This window comes from Canis lupus, chromosome 28 (assembly GCF_003254725.2).
Source record: "Canis lupus dingo isolate Sandy chromosome 28, ASM325472v2, whole genome shotgun sequence".
NCBI lineage: Eukaryota > Metazoa > Chordata > Mammalia > Carnivora > Canidae > Canis > Canis lupus.
In genome coordinates, this window is record NC_064270.1 from 24,608,693 (window position 1) to 24,619,044 (window position 10,352).

The 10,352-nt window shown below is 43.5% G+C and overlaps 1 long non-coding RNA gene across 1 annotated transcript; it reads left to right on the plus strand.

Moving 5' to 3' along the window:
• Positions 1-7,174: 7,174 nt before the first annotated feature.
• LOC112672353 (uncharacterized) lies at positions 7,175-9,002 on the plus strand. Its single transcript, XR_007406933.1, has 3 exons — positions 7,175-7,318; positions 7,811-7,883; positions 8,802-9,002. It is a non-coding gene; the product is annotated as an uncharacterized LOC112672353 (long non-coding RNA).
• Positions 9,003-10,352: the final 1,350 nt, after the last annotated feature.

Consider the following 10,352-nt stretch of genomic DNA (forward strand, 5'->3'; position numbering starts at 1 on the left):
GGAGACGTAGACAGAGAGGTAGGCAGGAGAAGTAGGCTCCCTGCTGGAAGCCTGATGCAAGACTCAATCCCAGGACTCTGGGATCATGACCTGAGCCAAAGGCAGATGCTCAACCACTGAGCCACCCAGGCGTCCCTTGGAAAGAGGGATTTTAAAAATTAGAAATGTTTGCTGTATATTTTCCAAAAAAAAAAAGAAAAAAAGAAAAACGCATCCCGTGATAACCAGTTGAATGTGGTCCAGTGCCTTCTAGTTTACCTCAGCTGCCAGTAAAAGTTGGGGCTGAAATCCAACGATTTTTTTTCCCTGAAAGAATTCTTTTACCTTTCCATGTATGCGACTTGGAGTCTCTCGAACTTTATTTGTAAGTGTTTTTGTTTCCGACTTTACATGTTCCTTTTTTATTATGAACCACCCCAAAGAGTTTTGGCCACTTTAGGTTACATATAATGAGGTGGGGGTGGGTTGAGGCAAGGAGGATCTTAGCTCAAGTCTGAAATGCTGTATCCCAAAGACACAGGTATATAGGGTCCAGGCTGTAGGACCTAGGGTGCACCCAGCAGGAAGCTACTTACCTGAGAGATGGGAGAGCCACCCGGGACAAGACCATCCTAGGGGAAGGGACCATGGAGAGTGGAAAAGATGGGGGTTGATCCTCCAAGTCCAGGTAGTCACTCAGGTCAACCTCCGATCCATCCACCAAAAAACTGAGTGGCCTGAGTCCTCAGAGAAGAGTCCACAACAGAAAAGGATGAGTGGAAATTGAAAGGGTAGGACAAGAGGGTGAGCTGGCAAAGGTTGCTGCTCCCTTCTCTGCTCCCAGCTCTGCAGTCACCACTGAGGCCAGAGTGAGGCTCAAGATGATGGGGTCTCCAGGTTGAGGAGTGGGAGCACCCCAAGAGAAAGAAGGCTGTTTCCCAGGGTGTGGGAGTGCTTTTAGGGTATGCCCATTTCTCCTTTGCACACTGCCCAGGGCAGATCACTGATCTCTCTGTCTCCTGTGGGAGGTACAGCAGTACCTGGACGGTTGCTCATTGCAGGCGGCAGGTAAACATCAGGGTGAGCTCCAGCCTCCACGGGAGAAGCTTCTCTCCAACTGGAAGCTGTCCTCCTCTGCTTTCCCTGCCCTGTACTGCACTCCCAAATCTTCCCCTCCGGAGGCCCTACTCTCAAGCGTCACTTAGACAAGAATTCCTGTCTCGGGCTCTGCTTCTAGAGAATTTGACCTAAGCCCATGTGCTGAAGGCCAATCCCTGAACAAAGCAACAGGAATGAGTCTGAATATATTAGTAATTGTAACTAGGTTAAATCCAATAATAAAAAAAATACACAGAGATTCCGGTTTGGCTCGAAAGTAAAAACGAAGAAAATGAATAAAAACCAAGGTATGGAGATATACATGATTAATGAACTCAAATTAGGTGTTTATAGCACAATGCATTTCACACAGACTATATACACATCACGTTTTGAGCTCACATAGAACCTATACAAAAACTGGCATCAATTTAGCCATAAAAGAAGCCTCAATAAATTCTAAGGAAATAAACCAGATAATGTTTTCTGATCATGTTGGGGAGATAAGAAATCAATAGCTAATTATTAGCTTAAAAAGTTATATCTGTTGGGTAACTAAAAAGTTGGCTCTTTAATTACTCTTGGGTCAGAGAGAAAAACATAAAGGATATTCTAAAATGCTTAACGTTAATAGCACAATGAAGGCATAGTGTATCAGGATGCCTGGGTGGCTCAATGGTTGAGTATGTGCCTTTGGCTCAGGTCGTGATCCCGGGGTCCTGAGATCGAGTCCCATATCAGGCTCCCCACAGGAAGCCTGCTTCTCCTCTGCCTATGTCTCTGCTCCTCACTCTGTGTCTCTCATGAATAAACAAACAAAACCTTAAAAAAATAAACTTAAAAAAAAAAACATGGTATGTCAAATCTGCGTGACAGATCGAAGAAGGAACATATGGCTTTAAATACATTTGTCAAAAAAAAAAAAAAATCCCTGAAAACAAATCAACTAGCCTTTGATATTTAAGCTTTTATACTTCTTAAGTGGCAAAAACCAAAATCTCAGAATGGCGTGATGGGAAGAAATAATAAATACAGTATAGAAATTAATGAAACAGGGAACAGAAAAAAATAGATAAGGCCATGGAGTGGATGAATGACAAACTGAATCTGCAGAACAAGCAGAGTCTGACTGTGGATCCAATTGTCAAGGAAAAAAAAAAAATTGAAGGTAAAATTAAGGAGCTGATGAGTATCTGTGCCCCTATATTTTCAAAGCCCAAACCCAAAATGGAACCTCCAAAAGAGGAGCAAAAGAAACAGGCAGAGCAGAATGGACCAGTGGGTGGAACAAGGAGACAGCCTAGGCCCTCAGGCTGCCAAGCAGGGTACAGACACAGCTGTGCCTTCAGATTCAGACAAGGAACTTCCTGAAATGGACATTGATTGATTAATTCCAACAATTGTTTATATTAAAACAGACTATTATAAAACTAAAAAAAAAAAATACTAGCAAAAGCTAGCATGCTAGCATTTTTGAAAAGGTTAGTAAGGAGAATCAAACATCTGGCAAAATTGATTTTTTTCATTGAAATTTTGGTCGAGAGAATTGTGGATTTACATGCTATCAGAAGAATTAATGTAGAAAGAGTCTTGTGTACTCTTTCCTCAGTTACCCCAAAGGTAACATTTTGCAAAACCAGAGTACAAAGCCCAACCAGGGTATTGACACAAATACAATATACTGATTTTATTTAGAATTTCTCTGTTGTACTCATACACGTTGGTGTGTGTGCACATGTGTGTACTTAGTTCTATGCAGTTTTGTTATGTTTTGATTCATGTGTCTGCCACCCTAGTGAACACACTGAACAGTTCCTTCACCATAAGAATCTCTCATGAAAAATCATTTTTTAAAAAGGGAGTGAAGATATAAAAAAAATAGGTACACAATGAAAGCAGATAAATACTTACAGATGCAGTAGAGAGTAATAAAAGTATATTGTGAACAACTGTGTACAAAAAACTCAGGAAACGTAGGCAAAATGGATAAATTGTCAGAAAAATATAAAAAGCCAAAACTGGGGTAAGAAAAATAGATGTATTGACTAGACATAACAATAAAGTAATAGATATGCTGATCAAATAACTTTTTATTTTAAGCCCTGGTATCAAACAATTTTAGAAATAAGTTCTTTTAAATTGTCAGATTAAAAGTTAATCCTTGCTTTACACCAATTGTTTGAGAAATCAGAGAAGGTTGTCTAACATATTTTGTTGAAGGAATATACCTCAACTGAACACTCAGAATAGTAAAAAAGGGAAGAGCTAGGAAAGTATTAGCCCACCAAATTCAACATTATAGCTAAAATAGATCATGGTAAACTGTATTTCAGAGCACAAAGATCATTTCAGCAAATCTAGTATTGTAATTATTTTTTTTTTAAAGATTTTATTTATTTATTCATGAGGGACAGAGAGAGAAGCAGAAACATAGGCAAGTGCCGGACTCAATCTCAGGACCCTAGGATCATGCCCTGAGCCAAAAGCAGATGTTCAACCACTGAGCCACCCAAGCATCCCTAGTATTATAATTCACCATATTAATGTACTAAAAAGAAAAATTACATAGTTATGTCAATATATCCAGAGTATGGTTTCAATACAGTTCAACATATAATTGTAATTTTTTTAGCTGAGAAAAAAGGTAAGGTTACTTTTTAAAAGTACATAATATATATACTAAATATATATATATATATATATACCATCTATATAATATAGTGTAAGATATTCCATTCAATACAATGAGAAAAAATAAGATGTAGAAATTAAAAGAATAAACAGAAAAACTGTCTTTCTTTGTAAATGGTAATGATCAATGGGAAAGCTCTTAATATTCAGAAGTGTTCACAAAATTACCAGATGCAAGAGTAGTTTACCTATGCCCATGAAAGGAGTCATCCCTGACTTCTGCCTATGGTCCTGTTGAAGTTACTGGAACAGGACTTACCATCCCACCATAAACAAGTAGAAAACAGGGTCAAATACACGAAGCAGCTGCTCTCAGGCATCCAACAGCAGGCTGCAGGACTCTGGTCTCTGAGAAAAGGCAAACAAATGAGGTAAACCCTATGATCCCTGTCCTTCTTGGAGGAAGGTTCTAGAATACTGCACCAACAAGAAGGCCTCAAGCAGTCCATGGCTGCCTCATTGAGCTGAGAAGAAAGCAGCTTCTTCTGAAAAGAAAGATCAGAGGCTTTAATGAGGCTGAGGAGATGGGAACCTGTGGGCAGAGAACCAGAGAGGGAGGAGGTTAGACTCAGAAAGAACATCAGGAGTTTCTGCGGAATACTCTAATGTGCTCGCTCAGAGTGAAACTCCCAGAAGCCAGGGAAAGGATCATCCTGAGGTTTCCACTATGAGGTAAACGATGTCCAGAGTTTACCCAGGCTTGGGAGACACTTGAGTTCTGACCAGCTAAGGGAGAGTCCTTCATGAACATCTGGGATTTTCAGCAGAGTCACTGGAAGAAGACTAAAGTAGCCCAGAGTAAAAATGACTATAAATCAACCCTTTAAAAAGCATAAAAACAAGACATTCTACAGTGTTCATAAAGGTAGTGGGGTACTAGTGCTGAAACAGAGAAACAGAATAAAGAAAACAACTTAGAAAGAGACCCATGATATATGATTTCAAAAAAAAAGGAGGATGCAGTGGAGGGAAAAAAATGAATTATTTAGTATGTTCTGTTGGGGTAACTGGCTCACTGTATGAATAAAATTGTGGCTCTAATTCAAACCACATTCAAAGATGAAATCAGAAAAGGCCTCGATGTGAAAGAAAAATGCTACGTATTCCATAGAAGAATATGTAAAAGAATATCTTTTTGACATTAGGGCGGTAAGGATTTCTTCAATTAGACACCAGAAACATAAACCACATGGCAAAGATCAGTGAACTTGACTACATCAAAATGAAAAATATCTGTTCAAACATGGCCACTAGAACCACTGTTAACTGAGGGGTGGAAGGTTGGGAGGAGATAATGAACATTGTCTAAAACCAACAAAGGAATAGACTCTAGACTTCAAAATACTGCAAAGGAGCCAGAGGAAAACAGGAAACCCAACGGGAAGATGTGCACCATTCCTAGAAGAGAGAGCTAAATGGCCAAGACGTTTATGGAGAACTGTTTCACTTCATTAGCAATTAGAAAATAAGCAATTAAAAAGCAATGAGATGCTAATTGGTAACAATTCCAAGGATCAGAAAGAAAAGACAAAATGTTAGTGAAGATGTGGGGCACTGAACCATCCGGTGCAGTTTTCATGTCAGCAGTCAGCCCTGGGCCTCAGTCTCCAGAAGGACAGGGACCCCATGTCCTTGGTGAGCTCTGGGGTGCTAGCTGGGTGCCCGGGCAGGAGTGGCCTGGAGCCGTTTCAGATGACACAAGGTTGAGCTTGAGCTACCAGGGCTGCCCGACTGTGGGCCACCGGGAGAGACCGTGGTGGCATTCAGGCCTTGGCACTTGTCCAGATCCGAATGGAAAATTCAGGATTGGGGGAGGCCTAGAATGCAGTTTCTTTCCACTTAGGAATGCACAAGACAAGGTGGGAGAAACAGAGGCCGGTCATGGGGTGTTGGCACGCCAATCCACGCCTCTCGTCTCTTCTTCTTCCAGGGAGGGGGCAGATGTGGGGGAGATCCTCAGGCTTGGCTCCTCTGGTGCTTCCAACAGGTCCTGAGACCCTGTGTGGGGGCCTCTGTGCCTCAGAACCCTCATCCACGCTGTGGGAGGGGGCCCTGGCCCTCGCCTACCTCACGGGCCACGTTACATAAATAGGAAGGCCGCCTGTAATATCAAAATACAAGTGATGAGCTGGACCATTGGGGAGAGTTTGCTGGGCTTGCTTTGAGGTTTGACCTATTTATTTTTCTCCAGGAGTTTTTTTGGAAATTTTCTTTATTAAGGTTTTTTCCTTCCTTCTTCCTTTCTTGCCTCTGACTGACGTCAGCACAAAAGCCAGCGTGGGCAGAATTTGGGTGTTTAAGGACACTCCGGAACACTCCATTGTTGGCCTCTCCTCCTTCCCAGGCCCTGGTCTCTGCCAGACACTGAACCCCGAGGACAAAGGACAAGGCTTCTCATCCTCTGTCCCCCATAGGTCCCACTTCTGGTCCCTCTATTCAGCAGCGCAGGACTGGGGTCCCAATCAGAAGCCACAGGCCCCAAGGTTTGCCACGGGGCCACCCAGGTCCAAGGCTTAGTCACACTGCTCCCGTCTGTTACTCCAAAAAAGAACTTTTGGTCTGCAAAGTGTATCCCCCACATAACATTCAGGAAGGACAGACTTGATTATGGTTGAGACTGGCCACCAGCTTCACATCTCCTGAAATTTTCCCCACCTGGATGCCAAATGTCTCAGGATTTGCCATTAGAACTAAAAAACCAAATAAGGAAAACTCAAGTCCAGCCAGAAATATACCATTTGAAGCTTTACTAATTAGTCATTTATGCCTCAATGTGAATGAAATCCTTGGCTTTTCCTGAGGGTCAGGTATGAGAAAATTCTAGAACATTCCAGAGGCCTGTCTGTAATAGGGGAGGGGGCATAGGCGGGACAGGTGAAGGTGCCAAAGACAAACCCCACCCCCTCCTGACTGACCCTGGACTGGTCTGCCCAAAGACTGGCCAAGCCCCCTCCCATGAGGCCTGCCCCTCCTTCCCCAAGATCCCCAAGATCCCCACCACCCAGGCTGGCCCTCCTGCCCCTGCCTCTCCCCTCCCTCCTTCTCTCGCTTTCTCTCTCTACAGATCTCCCCATTCCTTTTCCTTCTCTCTTTTCACCTTCTAATTGACTCTCATGTTCTCCTTTCCTTTCTCATTCTTTTGTCTTTCACTTTCTCTCACATTTTATCCCATTTATTGCCTTTTACCTTCTCTTTCAGGTTCTCTTTCACTTTCCCTCCTTCTCCTGAACTTCACTTTCACTTTGTCCAATTTACTTGTCACTGGAGTGCTCAGCCTGTCATCCTCCTCCCCTCCCCAAGTCTTTCTGCACATCCTTCGGTGGAGGTTTGGGTTCTGTAAATGCTACACATCGATGAGCATACATTCTTTCCTTCTCTCTCTTCCCACTTCTTTTTCTTCCCCCCTCTCTGGCCCATGCCTCCCCTCCACTTTGCCTCTCTCCCTTCTCCCTGGACACCCTTCTCTCCCCCATCCCCTTCCTTCCAGCTGTGTGAACATCTCAATCGTACCATGTCGGCAGATCCTTGCTGGCCTGACATTTTATCCTAGGTGCGTCTGCTTTAACTATCCCACTTAAAAATTAAACCCATCTGCCCCAAACTGAAAACAGCCTCTCCCCCACCGGGGACAATAAATATTGATGACTTGAGGCATGATTGGCTTTATGATGTTTGATGACAACTGGTCTCAGTTACAGAATTTACATCATTTAATAAAAAAAATGAAAAGCCCTAGCAGGGATGTTGCGTGTCAACAGACATTATTAAATGTCAAAAGAAATACATTTTCTTCAAGAGCCTGAAATCTAAACAACGTGAGGGTGCTGGAGAGGGGCTGGGCGTGGGGAGTTTGGACAGCTCTTATAGGAATATTGTTTCTTTTTTTTTTTTTTTTTTTTTTGCATTCGCCCTGATTTGCTCTGGTTGAGTTTTCCTAGAGTCCTACTGTAGCCACCACCACAAAGCCTTTCTCGAGAAGTCCTCTTCCTTTTCATTATCTGAAAAGCTGAGCCCATTTGACACCTCTCTCCTTTCCCCACAGGACACCCCTGAGATGCTCCAGTGGGAGAAACTGGATGTACCAAAGGGCAGGATAGCTGGAAGCCGGAGATGAGGTGAGAACGCTTACTTGTGTCTCTTTATTTTTATTGCCAGTACGAACTCAGGACTGCCTGGCTCTGAAGTTGAAAGCAAATAAACCAAGATCTGCTATGTGAGCCTACTGTGCTTCCATTTATATCCTGATAAGTTAAATATAAATAGTGCTATTAAAAGGGGTGGCTGCCAACATTTCTATTTGGGGTACTCTCAGTCATTAAACAAAAAATAGAAGGGTGGAAACAGTTACTGCTATTTTAAATGTATTTATGTGTTTTATGGAGCTGGGTTCTGACTACCTGAGATACTTCTGGAGGCTCATGTGGGTATATTTAGAAGGATCATAAATGCTTGTGGTCTTCAGAGTGGTTTTGAGAATGAAGTCCCTCAAGGCGTTTGTAATTGAAAAGGTTAACATGGCTTCTTGGAATTCCTCACCGACCTTCCACCACCACCACCCCCCCCCCCCCCCCCCCCCGCCCCAGTGGCTTAGGCTATGGGAGAATCAGACTCTCTTTTTCATCACAGCAGTTGTTGTGGTCTTTCAAAGAAGGTTCTGGAAAAGAATAGCAGGACTGCAATAAGGATGCAGGGATTTATGCTACCTGGTCCTGCGTTTGTAAAGCAGGGTTGTTATTAATAACTATCTGATGGGGTCATTGCGGACTGTCCCAGAAATGTTATTTGTGGGCAATGTCTTGACAATGGAGAAGGGGCTAAGAGGTGTCTCTTCTGGAGACAAAGGGTGTGTCACCGGGAGATCTCTGAACCTTAGACACTTAACAGTTGGAGATTTGGGGCAAGTCATGTACTCTCTCGGGGCCTCAAATTTATCACCTGTGAAATGAAAATGCTAATACCTACGTTTTAGGCCTTTAGTGGAAATTAGATGCCAAGTGTTTAATAAACATGGAGTGCTGCCTTCTTTCATTCAGAAATATATGAAACACTGACTGTGAGCCGGGGAAGCTGCTGGGAGCTGAGGATGGAGACAGAAGTTGTTAGAGGAGCAGATCTGAGTCCGAGGGTGCCACTCTGCAGCTCTGGCCTCAGAGCCTGGAGGCACTCGGAATCTGTGGAGGAATTCCAGAGAAGGTGGAGGAATGTGGGAGAAAGTTCCAAAGAAGGATGTGAAAAAGCAAGTGGGTCTAACTTGTCCAGGATATGGAGGGTGGGGAGTGGGGCACTCGGGAGTGGGGAAGCTGTCTTTTCTTGGCGGACAAGTCATCCGAGGCCATGGAAGCACAGCATGGTGCTGAATGGAAAGAATGATGCTGAACTTGGACGGAAGAGGCATATAGAGGCCGGAACGATGAGTCGCAAGTTCTTGGATGAGTAGAATGGCGAGCAAAATGCAAGGTTCATTAGGATATTTATAGATATTGCCATTGTGTTCACGTTGACAAGGTTTGCCTTGTATTTTCTTTGCATGGCTAAGGCTGGAATGAAGCTGGAATGCTCGGAGGGTCCCACATCCAGGTTCAGACAGGTCCTCTCAGACCCAGCCCATTACCTGACAATCTTAGTCACCTGTGTTGGGGGGCGGGCAGTTGGCAGGATTCTCTCAGGAATGACTTTCTTGTGATTTGTCCAGAAATTCCTTCCCTCAGCCAAACCAGAAAAACCACTGAATCTGAGGTATTTGGAGTGGGTGGATGGTGTTCTGGATCTTTTGAGGGCAAATGGCTGTCAAATGAAATGATCCCCTTAAAAGCTCATTTTGTCCTCAAAGTGTGTGTGTGTGTGTATGTGTGTGTGTGTAGGGGAGGAGGTCCAGTAAGGCTCTCACTTTTTCCAAATGAACTTCCCCAACTTCATTAGGAGCAAGTGCAAACAGATGGGGAAGGTGGATTTCATAATAGCAATGGCCTCTTCACCACTGACCACCATGAGAAAAAAAAAAAGCACTGCCCCCCCCTCCCCTTCTGGAAGTTGTCCCTTTAAGTGAGGTAGGAAAGTTGGAGCTGTTTTCCTCCAAGGAATTTAAGAGAATCAACATGTTTTCCTTTCCTGGTTGCATCTGTGGTTGGATTGCTTAAAATATTTCACTTCTTAAAGTAACCTCAGTTTGTTACAGTGGATTTTTTTGGTTTTGGGGTTTGTTTGTTTTTTAACCCCCTTGTTTTTGTTTTGTTTTGTTTTGAGGTAGAGAAGACAGGCTCCAGGAGAAGAAAAAAGAAAGAGAGAAAGAAAGAAACTTCTCGTTGTCAGAATCGGAATGCATATCAGTTATGCTGGAGACAATGAAAACATCAAAAAGCACATACAAGCCATAAAAAATTCAGGTCCTCTGAAGCAATGTGGGACACGCTTGGTTGCGCTCCTCATTTGCATGTCAGTACCCACAATGCTCTGCTGGCTCCCAGATCTTTCTGAGCAGCCCCAGTGTCTGAGCTCTAGGGAACAAAGTGAAAGGTTCGTGTGTGCTCGTGGGTGAGACAGGTACTTTGGTATCGGCGGGAAAGGCAAGGCGGGTGTGGGGAGAG